The following is a 26,794-nucleotide window of genomic DNA, read 5'->3' as shown; positions in this document are numbered from 1 at the left end:
TTGCAGGGTTATTTTGAGGGTCAAATGAGATTTTATATACACACATATGCATATACATATACATGTGCATGTACACATACACATACACATAATCCTCCTGACTCCAGGTCCAGCACTCCATCCACTGTGCCACCTAGCTGGCTTCAAGTACGGGTTTGGTGATGGGCTATATCTGTCATCCTAGCATCAGCTTAGTACTAGGGCCACACTGGGATGACTTTTTCAGCCATGCATGCTCAAAGACCAAGTCATAAAGGGGTTGCCACCTGTAGTCTTGTCTGTATTAGGGGGCAGCTAGGTGGTACAGAGGATAGCGTGCTGGGCCTAGTGTCAGGAAGACCTGAGTTCAAAACTGCCCTTATAATGCTGTGTGACCCTGGGCAAGTCAGTTAACTTCTGTTTGCTTCAGTCTCTTCAATATAAAATGGGTATAACAGCATCTACCTCTCAGAGTTGTGAAGCTCAAATGAGATATTATTTGTAAAGCTTAGCACAGTGCCTGGCACATAGTAGGCATTTAATAAATACTTGCTTCCTTCTGTATATATGAGTGGGAAATGTCTTTGCCAGAGAGCCTCCAAGGCTGTATTTTGCTCTTGTGGTTCTAGAGCTTTAAAACACACCCAAGGAGCAACAGATTTTCATATTCTCTATACTCAGTCAGCTGGAGTCCGTCATTTCCAAAAAAAAGTTTTGGTTGGTTTTGCATACAGTACATATTAGAGTGGGGTAAGTTCAAATAGTATGGATCCCCTCCTAATGATAGCCGACGTCTACATAAGCGTGTCATTGCTTATGAAGCACTTTATCTATAGCACTTAGTCTTACAACAACCCTGCGGGTTGGTGTTATGGGTGTTATCAGTCCATTTTACAGATGGGCAAGCTGAAGCTCAGACAGGTAAGTTGATTTGCCCAAGGTTACAAGGTAAGGGTTGGAGTCAGAATTTGAAACCAAGTCTACATGCATCATTCTGTCTATACTCTACCACTCTGACTTTTAGAAATGTGAGATGGGGCAGCTAGGTGGAGGAGTAGATAGAGCTCTGGCCTTCAAGTTAGGCTGGACCTGAGTTCAAATCTGGCCTCAGACACTTGAAACTTATCAGCTGTTGCTTAACTCTGACTGCCTCACAAAAAAAAAAAAGAGAGAGAGAGAAATGTGAGAAAGTTTATTTCTCATTTCTACCCAGGGTCTCCTGATAAATATTTAATAATGGTCTCCCCCAAAACATGTATATATGACACACTTTTAAGTTTAATTTACATTATTAACACTTTCTCCACCACTTTCTTAAATCTGGACAATCAACAAAACAATAACTCAAGGGCTGATTTGTAGCATTTGTGGATTTCTGAGAAGTAAATACTCACACTGAAAATTTAACAATCTGCTCTCCCAGTTAGAGTGGGCTCCAATGTACTCACCCATGAAGGTCCTATCCTCCATCCTAGTACACAAAGTACCAGCTTGGTGAATGCACGAATGAATGAATGACATTCCCCTCCCCAGTCCACCCCTAGTTGGAGATAGGTGCCTGAATGAAGATTATGGTTCTTCTTAAAGGAGCCTGGGAAAAGAGCAGGAAATTTTAAGGAGAGAAAGGAAGTGCTTTACTCTAACATTAAATAAATACATGTATTTTATTATTAAATTGAGAACTTAGGCTCACTCAAAATAGGTCCCTACAAAGACCTTTGCAGGAAGCAAGATCTCACTATCTGCCTCCCCCCACTCCCAACCTCACTGATGAGCAGGTGTGTTATCAGCCTCCTTTAAATGCCTTGTTTCCGCCTCTGGGATCAGCAGTCCCATCAGTTCAGACACATTCTGTTAAGCCACTCCCTACTCCCCAACCACGGTTGCTTTTTCTATCTTCCTCTTCACCTTCAATTGGGTATTTTTGAACCCCCATGGCTCTTCATTCTTCCTCCTGAGGGGCCTTGGATGCCTTGATGTAACCCACTGATTGTTTTAAGAGGCAGTATGGTGTAGAAGAAATGGTAATCAGCTTGGTAATCAGAAGTTCTGACTTCCTCTCTGTGTGACTTTAGACAAATCACCTTACCTCAGTTTCCTCATCTTTAAAGTGAATGGGGTTGAACTAAATGGTCTCTAAAGTCCTTTCTTGTTCTGGAACAAATACTTGTAAGATCCCTCTCTGGGCTACAGTTTGACTGGGGAGAATGAACACTAGCACCCTACTCATTGCCAAAAGATGTGGAGGGAAAAGAAGTGTGTGCTTTGACAGGATGCTTTAAAAAGAGACATTTATGAAAAAAAATTCAAAAGAAGGTGGTCTAGCCATACCAGATCTCAAACTGCTAATAAAGCAGTAATTATCAAAACAATCTGGTACCGGTTAAGAAATAGAGTGGTGGATCAGTGGAATAGATTAGGTACAAATTACATTACAGTTATTGACCATGGTAATCTAGTATATGATAAACCCAAAGATCCAAGCTTTTGGAGCAAAAACTGCTGGGGAAAACTGGAAAACAGTATGACTGAAACAAGATACAGACCAACATCCCATACCATATACCAAGATAAGATCAAAATGGGTGCATGATTTATATATAAAAGGTGATACCATAAGGAAATTAAGAGAGCATGGAATAGTTTATCTGCCAGATTTATGGATAAGGGAAGAACTTAGGACCAAAGAAGATATAGAGAGCATTACAAAATGTAAAATAGATAATTTTTATTATGTAAAATTAAAAAGTTTTTGCACAAACAAAACCAATGCAACCAAAATTATAAGGAAAGTAGAAAACTAGGGAAAAAAGTTTTTGCAACCAGTATCTCTGATAAAGGCCTCATTTCCCAAATATAGAGAGCTGAATCAAATTTATAAAAATACAAGTCATTTCCCAATTGATAAATGGTCAAAGGATATGAACAGTTTTCAGACAAAGATATCAAAGCTGTCTATAGTCATTATGAAAAAAATGCTCTAAATCACTATTGACCAGAGAAGTGCAAATTAAAACAACTCTGATATACCATCTCACACCTATCAGAGTGACTAATATGACAAAAAAGGGAAATGTTGGATGTTGGAGGGAATGTGGGAGAATTGGGATACTAATGCATTGTTGGTGGAGTTGTGAACTGATCTAACCTTTCTGGAGAGCAATTTGTAACTATGCCCAAAGGGCTATAAAACTATGCATCCCTTTTGATCTAGCAATACCACTGCTAGGTCTATATCCCAAAGACATCCAAAAAAGGGGAAAAGGACTTATTTATACAAAAATATTTATAGTAGCTCTTTTTGTGATGGCTAAGAATTGGAAATCAAAGCATTGTCCATCAAATAGAGGAATGGCTAAACAAGCTGTGGTATATGCTCGTAATGGAATATTATTGTGCTATAAGAAATGACAAGCAGGATGATTTCAGAAAAACCTGGAAAGACTTACATGGACTGATAGTGAAATAGTGAACATAGTGAAATGAACAGAACCAGGAGAACATTGTACACAGTAACAGCAATAGTGTATGGTGAAAAATTGTGAATGACTTAGTTATTCTTAGCAATACAATGAGTCAAGATGATCCCAAAGGACTAATGATGAAGTATGCTATCTTCCTCCAAAGAAAGAATTGATATTGTTTGAATACAGACTGAAGCATGCTAATTTTCACTTTCTTTTTTTCATTTTTTTTCTTTTATTCGGGTCTTCTTGTGCAAAATGACCAATATGGAAATGTTTTATGTAATTGCACATGTATGACCTATATCTGATTGCTTACTTTCTCAGGGAGGGAGAAGGGGAGGGGAGGAAAAGAGGGATTTGGAACTTGGATTTTGGATTTGGAACTCAAATTTGGATTTGGATTTTGGATTTTGGAATTTGGATTTGGGAACTCAAAACTTTAAATAAAAATGTTTAAAAAAATGAAAAAATAAAAGAGACATTTATTCAGTCAGTCAATCAATTAACATTGATTAGTGCCATATGCTGTGCTAAGCTCTGGGGTTAAAATACAAAAGTGAGACAATCTGTCCCCTCAAGAAGTTCATATCCTACTAAGGGAATTTTGTTGTTTTGTTATTGTTCAGTCATGTCTGACTCCTCCTGACCCCATTTGGGATTTTCTTGGCAAAGATACTGGAATGGTTTGTCATTTCCTTCTCCAGCTCATTTGACAGATGAGGAAACTGAGGCAAACAGGGTTAAGTGACATGCCCAGGGTCACACAGCTAGTAAATATCAGAGGCCAGATTTGAACTTAGGAAGATGAGTCTTCCTGACTTCAGGCTCACCACTCTACCCATTATATACCATCTAGCTGCCCCATTAGGCATTGTGGAGGTTGGATTGAGTTATCCCACAGAGAATGGCGGAGCTTAGGTGGGCTCCTCTAGTTACTCAATGTTGAAGGATTTGGTGCTTTGCAATGATGAAACCACCCTTTTCTTGGTCCCTTGGTCCCATGATAAAGCAAGGCAAATACTAATTGTATGAAAGAGAACAGGCTGGTGACCCAGGAAGAGTTGTCCACTCAGTAGACTTTAAGGGACAGACCACTTCTGCTCTGGTTCTTCTTCCTTTCTCTGCCCTATGAGATACGGCATTCCTTCTGAGACTTCCAATGAAAGCAACAACTTTCCTCTACCCACTCCCAGTGCTTGGCAGCCATGGTACATGAGCTGCCTAGGTAAAGCTGGCCTGGGCTCAGGCCTCTGGCTTTCTCTCTTACTTTATTTTTCCCCCTGAACATAGGTGACTGAACAGCGATACCGAAATGGGCATTTCCAACCTGAGAGAAAACCTGCTAAGTTCTCCTGGATGAATTACCAATCAGAGTTTACTGGCAATGGAAGGAAGTTTCTGAAACTATGCTTTTCTTAGAGAAGATGACCTCAAAGGGAAGATGAGTCTAAGCTCTGACCAGGCTGGCCTCTGAGGGAGTTGTTTGGACAGTACAGAGCCAGGGTGAAGGCAAAATACCTATTTGATAATACTATTAAGTGCTCCATGTTTTGATGTTTTAAGAATCAACCTTCCAGGAGAGTATAATAGGAAGTAGGAACTACCGAATCATGGTTTAGGTCTGTCAAAGTGTACTTAGGAATCTTGTATGTCTTAAGCATTTCTTTAGTATGAGAGAAATAATCATCTTATAATTGGTCTATATTGTCTGCTGAGTATCTTTCTGTTGAGTTATTTGGGAAGACCCTAGACATGGGCTACTCCAGAGCTTTAAGGAATTACCCCTTGAGGCTCAAGAGTAGCAGTGTAAAGAGACAGGCAGTAAGAGATAAAAGCCCCTTTTTAGAGGCCAAGCTTCCCTAGGATTGAACCCAGGTCCACAAATGTAAGTCCAGAGCTGGAAGCCCCTTAATGACAAAGGGCTAGAGCCCAAGATCCCCTGAGCCCAGTGGGTCAGTTGTGACATAGGATACATACAAAATAAACACACCTTGACCTGATTGGAGTGGGGAACGAAGGGGGTGAGAGGTACAGCTCTGAAAAGGCCTCTTCAAGGAAGTGGTGCTTGAGCTGAGCCTTGAGGGGATTCCAAGAGGCAAAGATGAGGAAATTCTAAGCATAGGTGAGGGCAGGGGGAGGCAGGGATAGCCTAAGTGAAGACACAGAAGTGAAATGGAATGCAGTAGCAAGTTGGCCAGCTTGACTGGAGTTTAGAATATGTGAGAGAGATTGACATCTAATCTGCCTGGAATTACAGTCTAGAGCCAGATTGTGAAGACTTAGAATGCCAAAGTTTGTACTTTATCCTAAGGCCAATGGGGAGCCAAGGTTGCTTCCTCTTCTAGAAAAATAATTTTGAGTTCCAAACCAAGTGTCTCTTCCCATCTTCTCACCTACAGCAAGTAGCCTTCCCTGATTAAACCCTGACATCTTTGCATAGTGGTAATGTGGTAATCTACTAGGCCTAGCCAGGATGTGATTATTGATGGTCAATTAAATCCCCCCCAGCTCTGATCATCTCACTCACTCTGCTATTTTTTCTGTACTTATGTACAGAATTTGGTACTATTGTTTCTTGATCTTTTTTCATATCTATATCTATATACACATATAAATGTATATATAGTCCTCATTTGTCTACTTTGGACTGAGGAACTCCCTGAAGGGAAAGACCATATTCCCTTCTTTCTCTGGAGTAAAATCAAGCTAATAAATAAGAATCACAGATCTAGGGATGAAAGAGGTATCAGTGGCCACCTAAATCAACTCCTCATTTCATATTGAGTTCCAGGAAGGTCATACAATCATAGAAACATAGCTAAAGAACTATGGACCTCAGAGGTTGTCTTGTTCAATCTCCTAATTTTACAGATAAAGAAACTGAGTCCTAGGAGGTTAAGTGATATATTCACAGTCATATACGTCACCAGGATTAGGGGTGAGTTTTGAGCCTGGGTCTGCTAACTCCAGACCAAAAGTTCTTTGCACAGTGTACCACATTACTATTCCTATTATGTATATGGCACTTTGTGTACCTACTACGTGACAGACATTGTGCTAGCTATAGAAATTCTGAAAGGTAAGATAAAAGGAAGTATACGAAAGGAATTCTTACCTTCAAAGAGCATATAATCCATAGCAAAACAAGACTTTAACAATCCTTCAAGATAACAATACCAGAAATGTCACAGAAGACTACCTGATGAACACTCATTTTGAGCAGTAGCACTATGTTTCTGAGTTCTAATCAGGAAGCTACTCAGTTAAACCTCCTCTAGCTCTGATCATTCCATTCACTCTGCTTTTTTTCCTAGCAGTTATGACCAAAAGAAGAGACAAGCACAGAGGAGGGAGGGATCACTTTAAACAATCGTGGAATTCTTCATAGAGGAAGTGGGACTTGAGCTGGGCTTTTGAAGAAGGGTAGAATTTTAAATGATCAAAGGAATTTAATCAGTGTTTTGAGAGAGTGAATGAACTGTTCAGCTGATATGGACTGTTTGTGTTGTTGTTGTTTGTCATTTATTTTCAAAGAGGACCAATGGAATCAAGGGGTGATATCTGGACTTGTGAATGTGAGGCAGAGTTGGGCAAAGTCATCTTGACTTTTGTCTTGCCACTGCACTTTGATGACTCTTGAAGAAAGAATGAGGCTCACTGTGTAGTAGAATTATAGAAGATGAGTCTGGAAGGGTTGGGTGGGGGCCAGTGTGTGCTCCAATGCCAGGCTAAGACTTTTAGGGAAGCAACAGGACACATAGAAATAAAAAAGTAAGAGCAGAAATGGAATTAGCTGATGGTGGGAGAGGAGATTTTTTAATGGGGGGGAGGGGAAGGGATGAAGCAAAGAACAATCCCATCTTGGATGTGGCCAGGCTGGGAGGGAAAGGATCATCGCCAGAGAATGTGGGCTCTTGCTCTCCTTGGGAAAGACAGGGAAAATGGGACCCTGGTGGTGGGAGCTCAGGTCAGTTCATTAGCTTTTCAGTCAGAGGACTGAGGTTCAGATTTGCATCTGTTACTTGCTTGTGTGACCATAGGCAAGTCACTTTACCTCTGGGGCTTTAGTTTCCTTAGCTGTGAGAGAGTTGGATTAGATTATAGGTTCTTAACCTGGATTCTGTGGATAGATTTCATGGGGATCCATGAACTTTGATAGGAAAAAAAAGTATGTCTTTATTTTCATTAACCTCTAATTAAAAGTTATCATTTCCTTCCATTATGAATACAGGCAAACAAACACTCTGAGAAGAGACCCATAGGTCTTACCACCTTACCAAAGAGTTCCATGACACACAAAAAGAGTAGAATCCCTGTATTTGAATTTCTTTAAAGTCAATCAGTTGACAGAGCTTGGTGGCTGGTTGGTTATGAGGAACCAAGAAAAGAGGGGAGTTAAAAATGTACAGAGGAAAGAAAGCTGATTCTGAAGTCACAAGATCACAGGGACCATAAATTTAGAGCAAGAAGAGACCTTAGATGTCATCCAATCCAAACCTCACATTTTACAGATAAGGAAACCAAGGTTCACAGAGGTGGGATGATGTGATCTGCCCAGGGTCACATAGCTAGTATTAGAAACAGACTTTGAACACAGGTCTTTCGTGAGTTCATGAATTCAAATGAGTTCAAATCCCGTCTCTAATGCTTACTCTCTGTGTGACCCTGGACAGATCATTTAACCTCCCTGGTCTCAGTTTCCTCATCTGCAAAATGAAGGAGTTGAACTACATGGTTTCTGAGATCCCTTCCAGTCCTTGATCTATGATCCTGATATGACTGAGATTTTAGACCTGTGTGACTGTGAATCATGGTAGCATTTTCTCCTTAGATAGAAGTAAATTCCTTGAGGGTAGAGTGTTTCATTTTTGTCCTTGTATCTCCAGCACCTAATAATGTATCTGGCACATAGTAGCTACTTTTAAAATGCTTATTGATAAATAACTAATATGGAAATATATTTTACATAATTGCACATGTATAACCTATATCAGATTGCTTATCTGAGGGCGAGGGAAAGGGAAAGAGAGAGGGATAGAATTTGGAACTCAAAACTTTTTTTAAATGTTAAAATTTGTATTTGCATGTAATCAGAGGGAAAATAAAAAATTATAAAACAAAAAAGTTACCTGAATTTAAAAAAAAATATTTGTTGATTGAGTGCCATGAACCAAAATAGAAAAGTTCAGAAAAAGGAGAAGTTTTTGAAGAGAGATAAGAAGTTTGGTCTTAAACTTGCTGAGTTTAAGGTAATGGCAGCTGGAAATATGAGACTGGAGAGCCTGAGAGAGATGGACATAGGGATTTGGGATTCACCAATGTAAAAGTGATCATTGAAGCTCTGAGAATATATATATAATCCCTGAGAAGAGTCACCATAAGAAGGAAAAGCACCAGCTAAGAACTAGACCTTGTGGAGCATTCACATTTACGTATCAGGAGGAGGATGCCAGAGAAGGACCAGTCAGGAAGGTAAGAGGCAAACCAGAATTATCTAACATCGTAGAAACCAGTGGTGGAGAGGGTTTCAAGAAGGCGAGAGATGGTCAATATCATCAAGGATTCTGGTGTGGTCAAAGACAATGATTGACAAAAGGCCCTGGTTTTAACCATTGGAACATCAAAGACCTTCAAAACTACAGTTTCAGTGGAGAGTAGGGAGTGAGGGGGATCCAAATGGCAGAAGGATTCCTCCTCACCTTGAGCCTCACAGAAGCACTCAGAATGGAGAAATGACAGGCTAGAGCATGAATTGTTTTCCATTTTCATCACCCACCTCCTGACAAAGAGAATTCTGGGTGCAGATGAAAAGATGGATATTTTTTTCAGACATGGCCAGTGCAGGCATTGGTTTTGCTTGACTATGCTTATTTGTTAGGATTCAGTTTTTGTTTTGTTTTTGTTTTTGTTTTTCATTTAGTAGATTGGGAGAGAGAGAAAATAGATTTTTTTTTGTTAATTGAAAGAAAATGAAATGAAATAAAAAAAAGAAATGAGCTGATAGTAGTTGAATGTCCATATTTTATTTCACATTACATGGGTGGGGAAATGAATAATCTCTGGAGTCTGGGGATGGGGCAGAAGTTTGTACTCACTCTGAGCAGGTAAGTCAGCCCATTCTTCTTTCAAGGTTGTGTTGAGAATTGCTCCCCTTTTCTGGGGCATCTAAACAGAGAGTTGAAACTATGTGGAGATATCAGTGGCTTGGTTTCAGCTCCCAAGGACCCATCCCTTCTCACAAAACAGGGAGAAGGGATGTCCCAGGGGATGCTAAGCCATTTGGGTGGATGGGAGTTGGAGTTGTCCTCATTTCCTTTCAGGGCTATGTCTAGTGTGTAGGAAGGGGTGGGGGAAGGGTGGAGGGCACTCACGTCACTGCCCTATTGCTACAATTAGCAGGCCTGCCATTCTTTTTCCACAAAGAGAAGAGAACAAATCAAAGTGAGATAAAAGTGAGTACCCTAACAAAGGACTTCAAGACAAGGGGGAAGGAGAGAGGGAGGGTGGTGGGAGAGAGAGACAGAGACAGACAAAACACCATGGCCTAAATAAAAGCCTAAAACCAGCTGATGCAAGGGATCACACAGCAGAGGCTGGAGGACAGGAAGAGCCCAAAGACAGGCAGCTTCTGCCAGCCACAGAAGAGAGAGAAGGCTAGAAGATGAAAAGGCCATCTGAATGGCCAGAGAAGAGGGTGGAGGAGGGACCCCAAATAGAGTGGGGACAAAGGCATGAAAAGACAAGGCCATCATCCTCTCATGGACCAGGCTGCTGGGCCAGAACAAAGAGGAGAAGACAAAGCAGTGTAGGGAGGAAAAGTGAGTGGGGGAGGGAGGGCACAGGACTGGCCCCAAATCAGAAAGCAGGGAGATGGCCACTGGGGATCAGCTGGAGAACCTGCATATCTAGGAAGGAGAAGAGAAGTAGTATAAAGCACTGTGGCTGGCATTCTTCTCTAACCAGGCTGGAATGACTTGGGGGTCACCCAAAACCCCAAGGAAGGGTGAACTGGTGCTTTGCTCTATCTCTAGAACTTCCCAGACACTCTCTAGGATGCTCCATGGAAGAGCTAGAACTCCCAACCCACCCCTTTTGCTGTCAGAGATTGGAATGTGCCATCTCAGTGCTTGCCCAAAGAGATGCCAGCTAATCATGGTTGCTTACCACATCTTTCCAGAGTACTTTTATTCTCCAAGTACTTTTCAAAATTCATTAGTCAGGTGGTCTCCATGTGCCCAGCACTGGGCTAGACAAGTAAGAAGTAGAAGATACCAAAAAGGTCCTCTATCTTCAAGGAACTTAATCTAGCTTGGAAAAGGAATCAGAAAACCTAGGTTTGAATATCTGCCTTCCTCTGATTATTTTTATAAACAATGTTGGATCTCTTTGTGTTTTCCAAAAGTGTCATTTCCTAATGTTCCCAACACAGGCCTCCCTCCTCCCCCTGTACTTCCATGATGGAATCCTCCCTTGCAGTCAGAAAAACAAACCTACATATTTCTATCACTAACTACCTGTGTAACCTCGAGAGAGTTCCTGAAATTCCCAGGAGCTGTTTACTCCTCTGTAAATTGAGGAGTTCGAATAGATGATCTCACATGATCACGGAGTCTAAGAGTTGTGTGGAACCTTGGTAGTCACCTGGTTCAGCACATCCAGAAAGGAATGCCCACTGATGTCCATCCGCTGCCCGAAAAGTCACTGTCGTGAGGGAAAAGTATCAACTAAGAAATGGCCTCTCCTTAAAGACCTCTGAGCTTGGGGGAGGGGGAGAGGAGAGAGCTCCCTCCCCAGACAGCACATTATGCTCTTAGACAGCTCTAATTGGTATAAAGTTTTTCCTGTGATCAAGTCTGAATTTGTCTCTTTGTACGTTCCACACATTGTTCCTGGTTCTGCCCTCTTGGTCCAAACAAAGCAAGACTAACCCTTCCTCCACATGGCAATCCTTCAATAACTTATGTAAAAGGTCACCTGGTCAAGTTGGCCACCAGGATGAGGGCAGATCACCTAGCTGCCTCATCTCTACTCCAGTAAAATCCATTCAGTTTGCTCCAGTCCAAATAAGTGATAATCAAGAAATCCAAAAAGAAGCTATAGCAAGGCACTCCTTTCACCCCAGAACTTCAAAAACTGTCCTCTGGTAGCTCATGAGCAATAGTATAGGAGGACCCCAGAACAACCAAGTCCAGCACAGGCAAACAAGCCCTCAACCTCCCAGCTTGACTAGAGACCACCCAGAGACATGTGTAGCCCACAGGACTCTGTGTCTGGAGGTAAGAGTGGAGGGCTTCTATTTCAAACATCCCAGAGTAGTTGGAAACTCACAGGGGTGGTGTGAAGGGACCTTAGAAGTTCTGGGGAGCAATAGCAACCAGGGCAGCCTTGGAATCTCTCACACCTGCCCAGCCCAAGCTCCAAGGGACTCTAAGATCCCTAGCACTCTGTCCTGAGACACCACAGTAAGGCCTGAAAACCCAGCACTCTGAACATCAAAGTTCCAGAGAGCTTAACCCCCAAAGGTGAAGGTCAGTGTAGGAACCTAGGTAATTTAGAGGGGATAAAGCAGGGCCTATCACCCCACCCGAACATGCAGAGGTAGGTAGAACCTGGCCCAGTACAAAGTCCCAGCTCAGAAACTAAATCTTGAGATAGGAACAAACCAAAAAAGATACTTCCAACAAAAAATGAATTATAGATCTAGAGATACTCAAACCCCCAGCCTAGAAGGAGAAAGTCATTTCATAATGACTTCAAGCAGAGACCCAAAGGACAAAAATGGATTTTCCTTAAGGGTTACATGAATACATAGAAGAAATTAAGTAGCAATTTGTCCAGTTGTTTCAGTCATGTCCAACTCTTCATGACCCCATTTTGGAGTTTTCTTGGCAACGATACTGGAGTGGTTTGCCATTTATTTCTCCAGCTTATTTTGCAGATGAGGAAACTGAGGCAAACAGTTAAGTGACTTGCAATAAGAATAAATAACATAAAAGCTCTGGAAGAAAGAATTGGAAAATAACTTAGAAATGGTAAATCTTACTCAAGTGATAGACTTCCTGAAAACTAGAATAAGCCAAAAAGAAATTAATGATTTCCATGAGACAGCAAGGAAAATTAAAATGGAATCAAAGAATTAAAAGACTAGAAGAAAACAAAAGACATCTAATATCAAAGACAACTGACTTGTCGATTACTTTTTTAAAAAAATTTTTTGGTAAGGCAATTGAGGTTAAAGTGACTTGCCTAGGGTCACACAGCTAGTGTCAAGTGTCTGAGACTGGATTTGAACACAGGTTCTCCTGACTCCAGGGCTGGTGCTCTATCCACCGCACCACCTGGCTGCCCCAAGACAACTGACTTGTAAAACAAGTCAAAGAGAGATCTTTTCCTCACCCTCTATTTCCAATTGCTCTGGGAAGTTTTCATTTATGATTTTTTTTAAAAATATAGAGTCCAGGTTTTTTTAAATCACAGTTTTCAAGGTGTCCAATAATTCTTAAATGATCTCTCTTTGACTTGTTTTACAAGAAGTGACACCTGGAATGTTTAGGAGTCTCACCACTAGCTCTGCTTGGATTTCTGTTCGGTTAGAGGAGGAAGACATTGCAAAAGAGACAAAGATCTCACCCCATAGCTGTAGCCAAAGCAGTCAGTGATTGATTACGATTTCTAACCTTTTAGTTGGGTTCCCTGACCCCCACCTAGCAGTGTCATGCATGTCCCATATCTGATTATAAACAAGACAAACTGATGGCCAGCAAATCCTTCTCTGGAATAATAAATAATGTCATTGGGTAGAAATTTAGGGAGAAATTTTGATGCCTATAAAGTGTTGGAAGACATATCCCCATCTCAGGATTGGCTAAGGAGCAAGAGGGAAGAGATCACTGATCCCATATGGAAATCACCAAAGCAAGGGAGGGACACTAATATCATGCCCCTAGGCAAGCCCTAGTTTCTCTATAATTGGAGAGCCATAATTTTACATACATACTCCTAGACCTAGCTGAGATGAATCCCTGAGGCTTGATGGAAGACATTTTGTTTCATTCACTTTTCTTGTACTTTTATGTCTTACTGGTTTAATTTTAAATATCTTTATTCTTAGAATTCATTGATTTTTCCCCCCAATGTGACATTTCAAATTCTGTTTTAGTTTTTGCCAGTTTCATGTTCAGCCTCTAGTGGGACTTTCATTTTCCCGCTCTAGAAATTTTATTTTATTATATCTTCTTTCTTTATTGTCAACAAGCTATTCTTCTTGCTCCTTTGGAATGCGTTTTCTATTTTTGTTTTTTGCTTTCTGAATGTATCTATCTTATTACAATTTAGTAAAGTTTTGTTTTATTTCTAATTCTTATTTTTCGTTTTGGTGAGTGTTGTCCTCAGCCTCTCAAAGACAATCCTTTGTCCCATAATCTATCTGCTGCTAAAATGAAAATGCTTGTAACAGTGAACTGGCCAAGCCCAGCCCTCACGAACATGTGCAGTGTGCTCAGCTGATATAATCCTCATGTGGGATTTAGAACATGTGCAGCTTGGACTATTTGGGGTCTGCTAACCATGTGGTGAAAAGATGGATTTTGGATCTACCGCTGATTTGGAATCAGGAATGCATACAAAAGGCAACTCAGCACTTTGACACTTCTCTAGTGGTGAGCAAGAAGAAGGAATGTTGACAGCTTCCACCAAAGTATCTTATTGATGCTATCAATTGATGTTCCCTATTGATAAGGCATCGGGTTTAAACTACTTAGGAGTGGGAGCACATGTTTGGATTTACCTCGTGTTTTTCATATATTTTATATAATAGTATATATTTATATTTTATATAATATATATTTTATATGTATTTTAATTTAATATTATATATTTATATTTTATGTATTTATGCTCTGTTGTCACATGAAAAAGGTATTGATGCAAGTTTGGGGATATTGAGTTTATTCTTGTTGCATTGACATCAACTTGGCTTTTCCCTCGTTGTTTATTCACCATTGGTAAAATGCATGCAGCTTTGCTTATTTCATGCCTTTTGGTCATAATTTTGCATGTTTACAGCTTACTGCTTATTATATTACTTTTGCTGAACATCTTAAACTCCATTTTATCTATTAAAAAGTGGATGCTGAAGTGGTTGAAATGTATGGTCGCCTATAGGTATTGAAATGTACAGCCCTTTTCATGTGAAGGGTAGATGTAGTTTATAAAGCTAAAGATATTATAAAAATGTTGCAAAGAAATATGAAAGGCTTGGAGGTTTTCAGAGTAAAGTATAACATAAAAACAGGGAAGGCTGCTTAGGAAGTGCTCTGTAAATTACCTGACTCATTTGATTAATTATAATATATTGACAAGGGTAGCTGGGTGGTACAGTGGATAGAGTGCCCAGCCTGGAGTCAAGAAGACCCATTTTTGTGAATTCAGATATGACCTCAGACACTTGCCTAGCTGTGTGATACTGGGCAAGTCACTTAACCGTGTTTCCTAAAGTTCCTCATCTTTATTTTATTTTTTTTTTGTCTTTCCTTTTTTTTTTTTTGGTGAGGCAATCGGGGTTAAGTGACTTGCCCAGGGTCACACAGCTAGTAAGCATCAAGTGTCTGGGGTCGGATTTGAACTCAGGTCCTCCTGACCCCAATGCCAGAGCTTTAGCCACTGTGCCACCTAGCTGCCCCCTCCTCATCTTTAAAATGAGCTGGAGAAGGACACGGCAAATCACTCCAGTACCTCTGCCAAAAACTCCAAATGGGATAATGAAGAGTCAGACACAAGTGAAAAACGACTTAACAACAATATACTGACAAAAGAAGACAGTGCCCAGAAACTAATTTATAAGGCATACTCTAAGAGGAGAAGCTCGTGGAAAAAAAAGTCAGATCTCTTCTGAGCAAAGGAGGCATTCCCACAGTGAAATTGAGAGCCATGTTTAAATCTGAAAATGATACTTCCCTGTAGGTAAGGCCAAATTCAGACCTGTGGCAGAGATACCATAAGTCAAAATTAGGGCTCTTTTTGAGAAAGAAATCATGCTTCCCCGAGTTGAAGTCAGTCAGTTGTTAAATACATTGGTTGATTGGCTGGTTGGTAGTTGTCCTTCATGCTAGAAGAGGACCAAAATGACATCGCTATGTTGGGGTCAAGGTACACCGTGTCCAGTTGTGGCTGATCAGACCTACATGAGCTTAGAAGGCTCTACCACAGATTGGACACAAATAGTCCCCATGAACATTTGGAGTGGAGATGCCTCTAAATTTGCACATCTCATGTTTCTTTTGAGCTTCTGCAATTCTGCTTAGCTTTTCTTTGATGTGGGCATGCCACGCTGGGTGGGCCTGTGTAAGTGTCTCCCATGTCTCACAATTGACTCCAAAGTTCTCCAGAGAAACTTGAGAGTGTCCTTGTGTCACTTCTTCTGACCTTCATGTGAGCACTTGCCTTGGGTGAGTTCTCTATAATATAGTCTTTTAGGCAAATGTACTTTTGGCATTTGAGCAACATGGCCAGTCCATCAGACTAAATTGTAGAAATTCAAGGAATAGCTTTTGCTTTGTGCAAGACTGAAAAGCCACACAGACTGGAATGATATGGCAAAGGTATTTGCAAAGCAAGAGACACAATGTGGTGGTAGTAAGAGTGAACAGGAAACTTATAATCTACCAAGTCTTCTGCTCAGTGTAAGGGAAAAATGGCTTCTGACTTTATAGTCAGAGTGAATTCTTGATTATGGAGACTAATACAAAGGGACACAATAGTACCTAAGAAAGTAGGTGACTCTTCTTTTCCGTGCCATCTTGTTGACTTCTCTTGAACCATGAGAGCCAAGTGGAGGAAGAAGCGAATGCGTAGGCTGAAACACAAGAGGAGAAAGATGAGACAGAGGTCCAAGTAACCAGAGTGTGCTGACCACAGAGGCCACAGGAGCAGAGATGGAATGACCTTCGATGACATTCTCAGGAAGGCAGAAACCTTCAGAAGAATCACCCATCCTACAAAGGACTCTACTAACTAGCTCTACTCTCTGATAAAGGACTCTTACCATTATTTGACACCTCCCTGACAAAAGGATATGCCATCATTTAATGCAGATTCCACCTACCTGCCCTTTGACTGTGTGCCATGGGACTTTCGTCATTCTGGACTGATTGTTTTCTTTGTGGCTAAATGTAACACACCTGTATAATAAATTCTCTCTACTTTCTTGTTTGAAAAAAAAATTTAAAAAGAAAGAAACCAGATGAAACCAGATTGCAGCAGACACACAGAAATCTGACATGTAACTGTGCACATCACTGATCTTGAGTCGTAGCTACTACTACCACAGTTAGCCAAGGTTAGACAACTATGACAAATAAAGTAAGAGGACTACAGTAGTTAGTCAGTCAATAAACATTTATTAAGCACGTACTATGTGCCAGGCACTGTGCTAAGTACTGGGGATTCAAAGAAAGAAAAAAAAGAGAGAGAGACAGCCCTATGTCCTTGAAGAGCTCAAATTCTAATGGGAGAGATAATAATCAAACAAATATATTCAAGCAACATATATGCAGATAAATAGGAAATAAGTAACGCAGGGAAGATGCTAGAATTAAGAGGGATTGGGAAAGGCTTCCTATGGAAGGGAGGACTTTTGTTTGGATGTGAAGGAAGCCAGAGAAGTTAGGAGGAGAAGATAAGGATGGAGAATATTCCAGGCAAGAGAGACAGCCAGAGAAAATGCCTGAACCAAGGCATTTGTATGCTGTTCAAGGAACAGCAAGGAGACCAGTGTCCCTGGATGAAAAAAAAACAAAAAAGTGGTAGACAGTAAGGTATAAAGACTAGAAAAGTGTGTGAGGGGAGGATAGTTCTAGGTTATGAAAGATTTTGAATGTCAAACAGAAGGTTTTGTGTTTGATCCTGGAGGTGATAGGGAGCCACTGGAGTTTATTGAGTAGTGGGGGTTATGTGTTTGGACCTGAACTTTAGGAAAATCACTTTGGCAGCTGAATGGAGGATAGACTAGAATAGGGAGGGACATCTGTCAGGCAAAACCATCAGCAGACTATTGTAATAGTCTAGGTGTGTGGTGATGATGGCCTGCACCAGGGTGGTAGAGAAGTATTCAAGAGATGCCGCAAAAGTGAAATCAACAGGCCTTGGATATGCCAAGTGAGAGATGATAAGGAACCAAGAATGATGCCTAGGTTTTAAGTCCAGTTGAGTGGGAGGATAATGGTGCCCTTGACACCACTGATAAGGAAGTTTGGAAGTATAGAGGGTTTAGGGGAAAAGATAATACGTTCAGTTTTATACATGTTGAGTTTAACATGTCTACTGGACATCCAGTTTGAGATGCAGTGGGCAACTGGAGATGTAAAACCGGGGTCAATAGAGAACTTAGGGTTGTATAGGTAGGTTTGAGTATCATAAACACAGATATAATATTAAATTTGTGGGAACTGATGAGATAACTAAATGAAATAGTAAAGGGAGAAGAGAAGAGGACATAGGACAGAGCCCCATGGGACACCTACTGTTATTGGGCATCACCTCAGCGAAGATCCAGCAAAGGAGACTGAGCAGGAGTGGTCAGATAGGTAGGAGGAAGACCAGGAGAGTGACCAGTGTTCCAAAAACCTAGTGAGAAGAGAGTGTCGAAGAGAAGAGAGAGGTCAACATTGTCAAAGGCTGTAGAAAGGGTAAGAAGAATGAGGACTGAGAAAAGACCATTGGACTTGTCAATTAGGAGATCATCAGTAACTTTGGAGAGAGCAGCGTAGGTGGAATGATGAAGTTAGAAGCTGAACCATAGCAGGGTAAGAAGAGAGTGAGAGGAGAAGAAGAAGATGTATTTATTGTAGAGAGCCTTTGCAAGGAGTTTAGCTACAAGGGGCAGAAGAGATAAGTATGATGGCTAGAGAGGATGAAAGGATCAATGAAAGGTTTTTGAGGATGGTGGAGACATGAGAATGTTTGTAGACAATAGAGGAGACAATAGACATGGAGACATTGAAGATAAGTGAGAATGGGGATGACAGGGAGCAATATGTTAGAGAGAACAGCATAGAATGGGATCACTTGTGCTGGTAGAGTGGTTTGATTTGGCAAGGAGTAGGGCCACAATTTGTGCAAGATAAGGGAAAAGAAGATGGTAACAGAAGGCATCTAAGTGATATAAAACGAGGAAGAGGGAAGAAGAGGGAGCTCTTGACCTCAATAACAGTACTTCTACAAGAGCAACTCAACTTTGACTGGGTCAGGAGCATATTCTTAAATGTGAACTATGAAAGCAAAGGCAAAGAGCTACATAGCAATGCAAATTCAAATAAAGAATCCAATAGAAGATCAAGTAAGTGATGAAACCATGGATAAAACTATTATCTGTGGAAAGGTAAAGTACCAAGTGAAGAAAGGCAAGGACATCTCCAACAAGACATAACCAGAGAAATGGACCCATCTTCTGTTGTAGTTGTGAATTAGATGACCATATACATGTTGTAGGTACTAATGAAGAGAATGCAACCTGGGTCCTGTAGAAACTGAGGTTTTCTGAGTCAACATGGGGAAAAGGATATACGACCAAAGAAAGGGGTTGCCCCGTGCCCAGAGATGAGTGAGAAATGACCTCATTCTTGGTTCCTTTTGGATCCATTCCTCCTGGACTCAGAATCCAGGTGAATGGTGATGGTGAAAATTGAGGATGCAGACTATATCTTCCAAATTCAAAAGAGGATCACAAGTTCCCATAATATTCCAATCTGACAGAATTGTCAGTGATATATGAAGGAAAAGCTGACCCTGACAATAGCTGAAGAGGTCAGTGCTTACTTATTCTTTTAACCCCCAAATCTGGTTCTGATTCCCACTCCACTCTCCCACCATACACACACACACACACACACACACACACACACACACACCTATTGTATTGTCACATATGTCCTGTGTTTAATTATAAACAAAGAAAATCTGGAAGCTACCAAATCTTCCTCTGGTGAGATTAATGACAGTAGCAGGTAGAGATTTGGACTAAGGTTTTGATCTCTTAAGAGAGATGAGGGCCACAGCTCCAGATCAGTGCTATCTGAGCTATAAGGCGGGAAGAATGGATGCTGATCTCATATGGAAGTCTCACAAACAAGGGGAAGTATTAATAAAATATCCCTAGACAAATCCAAGTATCCCATAACAGGAAAGACTGTCATTTTTTCAGTCATGTCCTACCCTTCATGACCCCATTTGGGGTTTTCTTGAAAAAGATACTAGAGTGGCTTACCATTTCCTTCTCCAGCTTATTTTACAGATGAGGAAACTAAGGCAAACAGGATTAAGTGACTTGCCCAGAGTCACACAACTAGAAAATGTCTAAGGTTAGATTTGAACTCAGGAACATGAGTCTTCCTGACTCCAGACATGGCACTCTATCCACTAAACCACCCAGCTGCCCCCTATAAGCAGTGACTTATAATTGTGTTTGTGTGTGTGTATATATATATATTTACACAAACATATATATATACATAGATACACAAATATTTACACATACACACACATACATAAAAAACTGAGATAAATCCTTGTGGTAAACTAAAGCTAAACCTGGGTAGGACCAACTTCTTGGGAAAGGGGGGGTTCAGGCTGTATGAAACTGGAGATGACTGTCATATCACTTACAGATGGGGCACATCACGCTTTGCTATACACAGTGATGATGTATGTGGAGCACCCATCCATTTATTATTTTTACTTTTTTGCTTTTCAAATAATCAACAAGCATTTTTAGGTGCCTCCACTATGCTAAGGAGAGTACAAAGGCAAAAATAAAACATCTCCTGTCCTCAGGAAGCTTATCTTCTGTCAGGGAGACATCTACCCCCTTTCGTTGCTACACATGAACACAGCTATAATGTCCACCTTGAATCTTCTTCTCTCCAGGTTAAACATCCTTATTTCCTTCCACTGCTCCTCTTATGACATGTTCACAAGGTCCTTCACCATCTCTGCTTACCTTCTTCTGGATACTCTCCAGATTATCAATGTATTCTTAAACCATGACTCCCGAACCGATGCAATCCTCTAGCTGAGGTCTGGAGAAGGTAGATTACAAGGGGTTTGTTGCCTCTCCATTCCTAGAGAATATGCCATTCTTAATTCAGGCCAAGATCACATCAACTTTTGGTTGCCACATCACTCTGTTGTTTCATATTGACCATGAGGTCCACTCAAACCACTACATCTTTCTTCAGAATTGCTCTCTAGCTATGCTTCCCCATCATATACTTTTGAAGTTGATTTTGTGGTACCCTATTATAAGACTTTATTTACCAAAGTGAAGAGACTTGCCTAATGTCACACAGCCAGTAAGTGTCTGAGGCAGGATTTGAAATCAGGTTTTCCTGACTCTAGGTCCAGCACTCTATAACTGTATCACCCAGCTACCTCATTAATTAACTAGTGGCTAATAGCCACTAGCCAGGGTTGGATGGTTGGGAGATCTAGTATATCTTTGGGAAGGAATTGAAACAGTCTACACTATAGTGGAAAACGCACTGGCTGAGGGGTCAGAAGTCCTGAGGTCTAGTCTTGACTCCGTGTCTCTTGTCTGTGTGACCCTGAGTAAATCACTTTGCCTCTCTAGTAAAGTTTATCATCTGAAAAATGAGGTGGTTGAAGTTGCTAGTTTTCAGGACAAAGATCAGGGATATGCTGGAGCCAGTTCACACTGGCTCAGGAGAGCCTATAGTTAAATATTCAGTGGAAGCATTTATAACACTACATATTAGGGCATGATTCGTTGTTCTGTTGATCATCCAGGACTGAGAAAATGGGGAGGAAAATGCTAACCATGCTGATTAAACTTAAAACTATGTCCTGCATACATTCCCCTCCCTGTCTCTAGAGCTGGTTGCTAAACATTTACCAGCACAACACTTCTTGCCAAAAGTTTATCGTTCTAATGAATTGTATTCCAAAGATAATAGTGAGGGGAGGAGTGGAAGGATGAGGAGTCGAGTAACTTCAGGGCTGGGATAGCTATGATGTCCAAGTACCCAGGTGGGAGGGGGCTCAAGGGTGGCAAAAGATTTCTGGAATGGAACTTGTGCAAGAGTTTGCTTAGGGAACTGGATTTTGAACTTATGTTATTACATCCAGCAATACAATCCAGCAAGCATTTAGTAATGACCTATGACATTGATGGTGATAGAGAAATAAGGACCAAAAAAAAAAACAGTTCTTGCTCCCCAGAGAGCTGTATTGGGGAGAGGATTCTTTGAGGAAGGAGGGCACTAAAAGCTTCTTGTAGCAGGTGGCACATGAGTTGAGTCTTCTGGGAAGCCAGGGATTCTGAAAGGCAACAATGAGAAAATAGTACTTTCCAGGCATGGGGGAGAGGCTTTGCAAAGGAACAGAAGCATGAGATGGAATACCACCTTTGGAGAAGAGAAATTAGGTCAGTTTGGCTGTAATATATTGTGTGTAGGAAGTGATATGAAATAAGCCTATAAGGGCTTACCTATAAAGGTAACCTGGAACCAGATTGTGAAGGGCTTGAAATGACAAGCTGAGCATTTGTATTTCATCCTAGAGACAATAGGGTGTCACTGAAGAGTCCTAAGTAGGGTGCAAGCCCTTCAGGAAGAATGATTTTGGTAGCTGTGTGGAGAATGGAATGGATAATTAAAGGTATATACCTCCTATATTCAACTCAGAGGCAGAAGGGATTCTGAGTGGGGTGGTCCATGGGCTCTACTTTATCAAGGAAGAATTCCAAAGGAGGGGAATTTTCAAATGAGATGCAGCAGATAAGATTTGTCTAAGTCCTCTATCAACCACTGGGAGACAAGTCCTCTGTCTCTCTCTGGTCCACTGGGCAGCTTCCTACTGGTTAAACACAGAGAGTGCATGTAAAGGATACACTGTTTGGAGTGTATGTGTGTGACAGGATTTCTGTGTGTGCATGCCCATGGACACTCATCAGTTAACTAGTATTTATTAAGTGGGGCTATCACCAGTTGTCTTGACTTCTCTCTTGCCACTGGACTCCAATGACTCCAGACGAGAGAGGCTGATGACTTTGTGCAACTCTGCCTCACTTAACTGCAATTTATGTGCAAGTCAAGAAATCACTCTCATGATATCATAGATCCTCTTTGAGAATAAAGGATAAACAACAATAAACCACACTTTATAAAGCACCTACTATATGCCAGGCACTGTGCTAAGTGCTGGCAATACAAAGAAAGGCAAGGAAAATCCTACATTCTAATGGGAGAGACAACAGTAAATGGAAGAAGTGTCATACCTAGGAGTTGTTTTAGCTCCCTGTCTGAATTACATCATTTAAGGGGAGTCTTTTCCTTCACAACCCCTCCATGAGACCAAGTAGAGAGCACCACAAATCTCCTTGGTCTTCTCCCAACTCACTGAGGATATGGTGGGCATGGGTCGATCTCTTTGTCAATTTCATAATTTCACAGAATCACAGAATTCCAGATTTGGAAAGGATTCCAAACTCCGACTCATACCCTGCTCCTCTACAACATGCCCAATAAGTGTCTATTCAATCTTTGCTTGAAGACTTCCAGTAATAGGGAACCCACTTCTTCCCAAGGTTGTTTATTTCACATTTGGACAGCTTTGAATGTTAGGAAGTTGATGTTTTCCTCTCAATATCAAGTTGAACTTCCCTCTATGGTGGAAGACTTTCCTTGTATTTGGTTTGAGGACAAATTGATCACTAGAGTAGGGTTCAGCACTAAGGGAAATCATAAACAGATGCAAAGAGCAACAAGAGTCAGGCAGGAAAGAGGCAGAGACGGGGTTGAAAGGGGGAAGGGAGGGGAAGGACCAGGGGCAGTGGGCTGTGAGAAGGTACCGAGTGTCCCTCTTGCCTCGGATGTGTCACCAGCCTCTCATTCATCAACAAACCATTGTCTTACTCTTTATCATAAAGCATTTTATGCCATAGTAGGAAAAAGCTTGACCTTAAAGCCAAAATACCTGGGTTCTAGTATAGCTCTCTATAAATAGTTGTGTGACTTTGGGCATATCTCTTTGCTATTCTGTGCTTTAGCTGTTTTTTGTTTTGTTTTGTTTTGTTTTAAATTGGTCAAATGGAGAGAGCAGCATTTCATACAATCATAAAACATTTGACATATGAGAAAATTGAGACCCAGAGGTGGTTAGGTGACTCACCCAAGATCATGTAGCTAGTTAATGGTAGAGCTAGGCTTCCTGACTCCTAATCCAGGATTCTCTCCACTGTCTCATGTTGGTCCTTATGAGTATCAAAGAGATGTGAAAAGGGCCTGGCCAAATTTGATGCTCAGTACAAACACTAAGTATTCTTATAATTAGCCAGAGCATCTCAGTGTGCTGAGTAAGAGTTGTTTCTTGTCTCTGTTTGTCATGTCCAGGAGTTCTTTAAGAGCAAGGTGTCTCCTTCTAATAGCGAAGGAAGGAACTGAGTCTTTCCCATTGAACTAGGAGCTTCCTGAGGGTAGTTCCTCCTTCTTCCAGCACCAAGGACAGGGCTCTGCTACAGAGATGGTGCCCAGTATCTTCTTCAGAAAACTTTATTGAAGGCCTCATTTCAGGGGCTGTGGTTCATGAATCTGTTTTTGTTTTCGTTCTTAAATATTTAAGTATCTTCATTTTAATATCATTGTTTTCCTTTGTAATCCCATGCATTTTATTTTATGTGTTTAAAAACATTGTTCTGAAGAGTCAGTAGCCTTTATGTGATTATCAAAGGGTTCCATGACATGTATATTTTTTAATAGTTAAGAACAACTGCTCTAATTGTAGGCAGTGCTGTGCTGGGTACTAGACAAAGGGAACATATAGACCTTCCTGTTGTCAGGAAGTTAATGAGCTGAGAAAGACACATTGACTGAGACAAACAATAAAGAACATACAAGATGAAATGAAAGTGACTGATCAGCACAGAACCAGACAGTGCAAGACTTGTCAGGGCTAAGTGAAGATTAGAGCTGAGTGCGAGGGTGTGGTGTTTGTTAGCTAATAGACCTTATTTGCCAAATCTAATGGCCCTTCCTTAATCCTCATCCTTACTGACAAACCTCTGCTCTGCAGCCTTGGATACTGTTGATCACTCTCTCCTCCTTGATATTCTCTTATCTAGGTTTTCATGACACTATCATTTCCTGGTTCTCCTCCTAGTTATGTGACCACTCCTTCTCAGTCTCTTTTGCTGGATCTTCATCCAGGTCATGACCACTAACCATGGTTGTCCCGTAGAGCTCTGTTGTGGGTATCTTCTCTTCTCCTTCTATACTATTTCATTTGGAGATCTCATTGGCTCCTGTGAATTCAATTATTGTCTCTGCTGAGGATTCTCAAATTTACTTTTCCAGCCTTAACCTCTCTGCTTACATTCAGTTTTGTACATCCAGTTGTCTATTGGGCATCTTGAATAGAACATCCAGTAGACATCTTAAATTTAACATACGCAAAATTGAACTTAGTATTTTTACCCCAAAGCACCTTCCCTTACAAATTTCCCCTTTACTGTAGAAGACACCACCATCCTCCCAGTCACCCAGGCTAGGTGTCAGTCTTGACTACTCATTCTCTCTCATCCCCAACCCCCCACTTCATAACCAATCTGCTTCGAAGGCCTAACCATTTTTACCTTCCTAACATTTCTCATATGTCCCTTCCCTCCTCTGATACTAACCCCACCCTAATGCAGGCCCTCATTTTTTTAAACTCCTGCACTATTGCAATAGCCTGCCACTTAGTTTGCCGGACACTCCAGTCAATCTTCTGTTCATCTGTCAAAATCATTTTCCTAAAGCGCAAGTCTGACCATGCCATCCCCTATTTAATAAACTCCAATGTTTCCCTATCACCTCCAAGATCTAATATAATATTCTCTGCTTGTTGCTCAAGGCCCATCATAACCTGGTCCCTGCCCCATTTTCCAGTCTTCTTACAACTTCTTGTACTACCTCCACATAATCTTTGATGCAATGACACTTGCCTCTTTGCTGTTTCTTGAACAAGACACTCCATCTCCTGACTGCATTTTCACTCACTGTCCCCCGTGCCTAGAATGCTCTCCCTCTTCAACTCTGCCTCTTGGCTTCCCCACCTTCCTTGGAATCCCAGTTAAGCTCCCACCTTCTACAGGAAGCCTTTCCTAATCCCTCTTAATTCTAGTTATCTCTGATTTACCTGAATGTAGCTTGTTCGTACATAGTGGTTTGCATGCTGTCTGTGAGGTCTTTGAGAAAAAGGACCAACTTTTACCTTTCTTTATATCCCTAGCACTTAGCATGGTACTTGGCACATGCTGTTTGGTCATTTTCAGTCATTTCTGACTCTTTGTGATCCCTTTTGGGTTTTTCCTGGTAAAGATACTGGACTGGTTTGCCATTTTCTTCTCTGGCTCATTTTACAGATGATGAACTGAGGCAAACAGAGTTAAGTGACTTGCCCAAGGTCACATAGCTAGTAAGTGTTGGAGGCCATATTGGAACTCAAGAAGATGAGACTTACTGACTCCAGGTTGGGCACTCCAGCCACTGCACCACCTAGCTGCCTGCTTGGCGCATAATAGGCACTTAACAATTGTTTATCAACTGACTGAATGACAGTTATGGATCACAAGTCTTTATCTGGATGCCCCCTTTAATGGAGAAATAGGACATCAGCTTCTCCACCAAGCAAAGATGCCTTCACAGAAAATTATCAATCAGCAAGCATTTATGTGTGATAGATACATCTGTGCTAGGCTCTGGGGACCCAAAGACAAACATGTAATAGCTTCTACCTTCAATAAGTTTACATATAGGCATATAAAAATATACAAAATAACTACAAATTAATTTCAGTAGGAGAGCTACATTGACTATCTGGGAGTTGGTCTCAAGACATAATTTTCATTTTTTCTGCTTTCTTTAAGGCAGACTAGGAAATAAAGGGAGAAACCCTGAAGGTGAAGTTTCACTGGTACCACTAACACCAGGGTTAGAAAAGTTCCCAGGACTTACTTTACTGAGAGCCTAGTATTCTTAAGGGACAAGCTGGCCTCCAGTGTAGGACAGTTGGGGAAAATAAACTTCTGTTTTCTCTGTTCCAAACAAGGTGATCCAGACTTGGAGAGTAGATGTGTTTGAGAATGGAGAATTAGTGTTGTACTGCATGAGACCAAGAAGAGTCCACAGTCTGAGTAAGTCTCATTTCCCTGCACATCACAAAGCATATCATGAACCTTTCAACCCTGGCAACAGTGCAATTTCCCAGTATCCCTGAATATTGTCATACTCAATAATAACATACATCCACGCTGAGTCTTTTCAAAAATAAGGGTGTCTATTTATAAAGCAAATAAGATT

This window comes from Vombatus ursinus, unplaced genomic scaffold (genome assembly GCF_900497805.2).
Source record: "Vombatus ursinus unplaced genomic scaffold, bare-nosed wombat genome assembly UNPS02014798.1, whole genome shotgun sequence".
Classification (NCBI taxonomy): Eukaryota; Metazoa; Chordata; class Mammalia; order Diprotodontia; family Vombatidae; genus Vombatus; species Vombatus ursinus.
Note: the sequence above shows the minus strand (reverse complement) of the source record.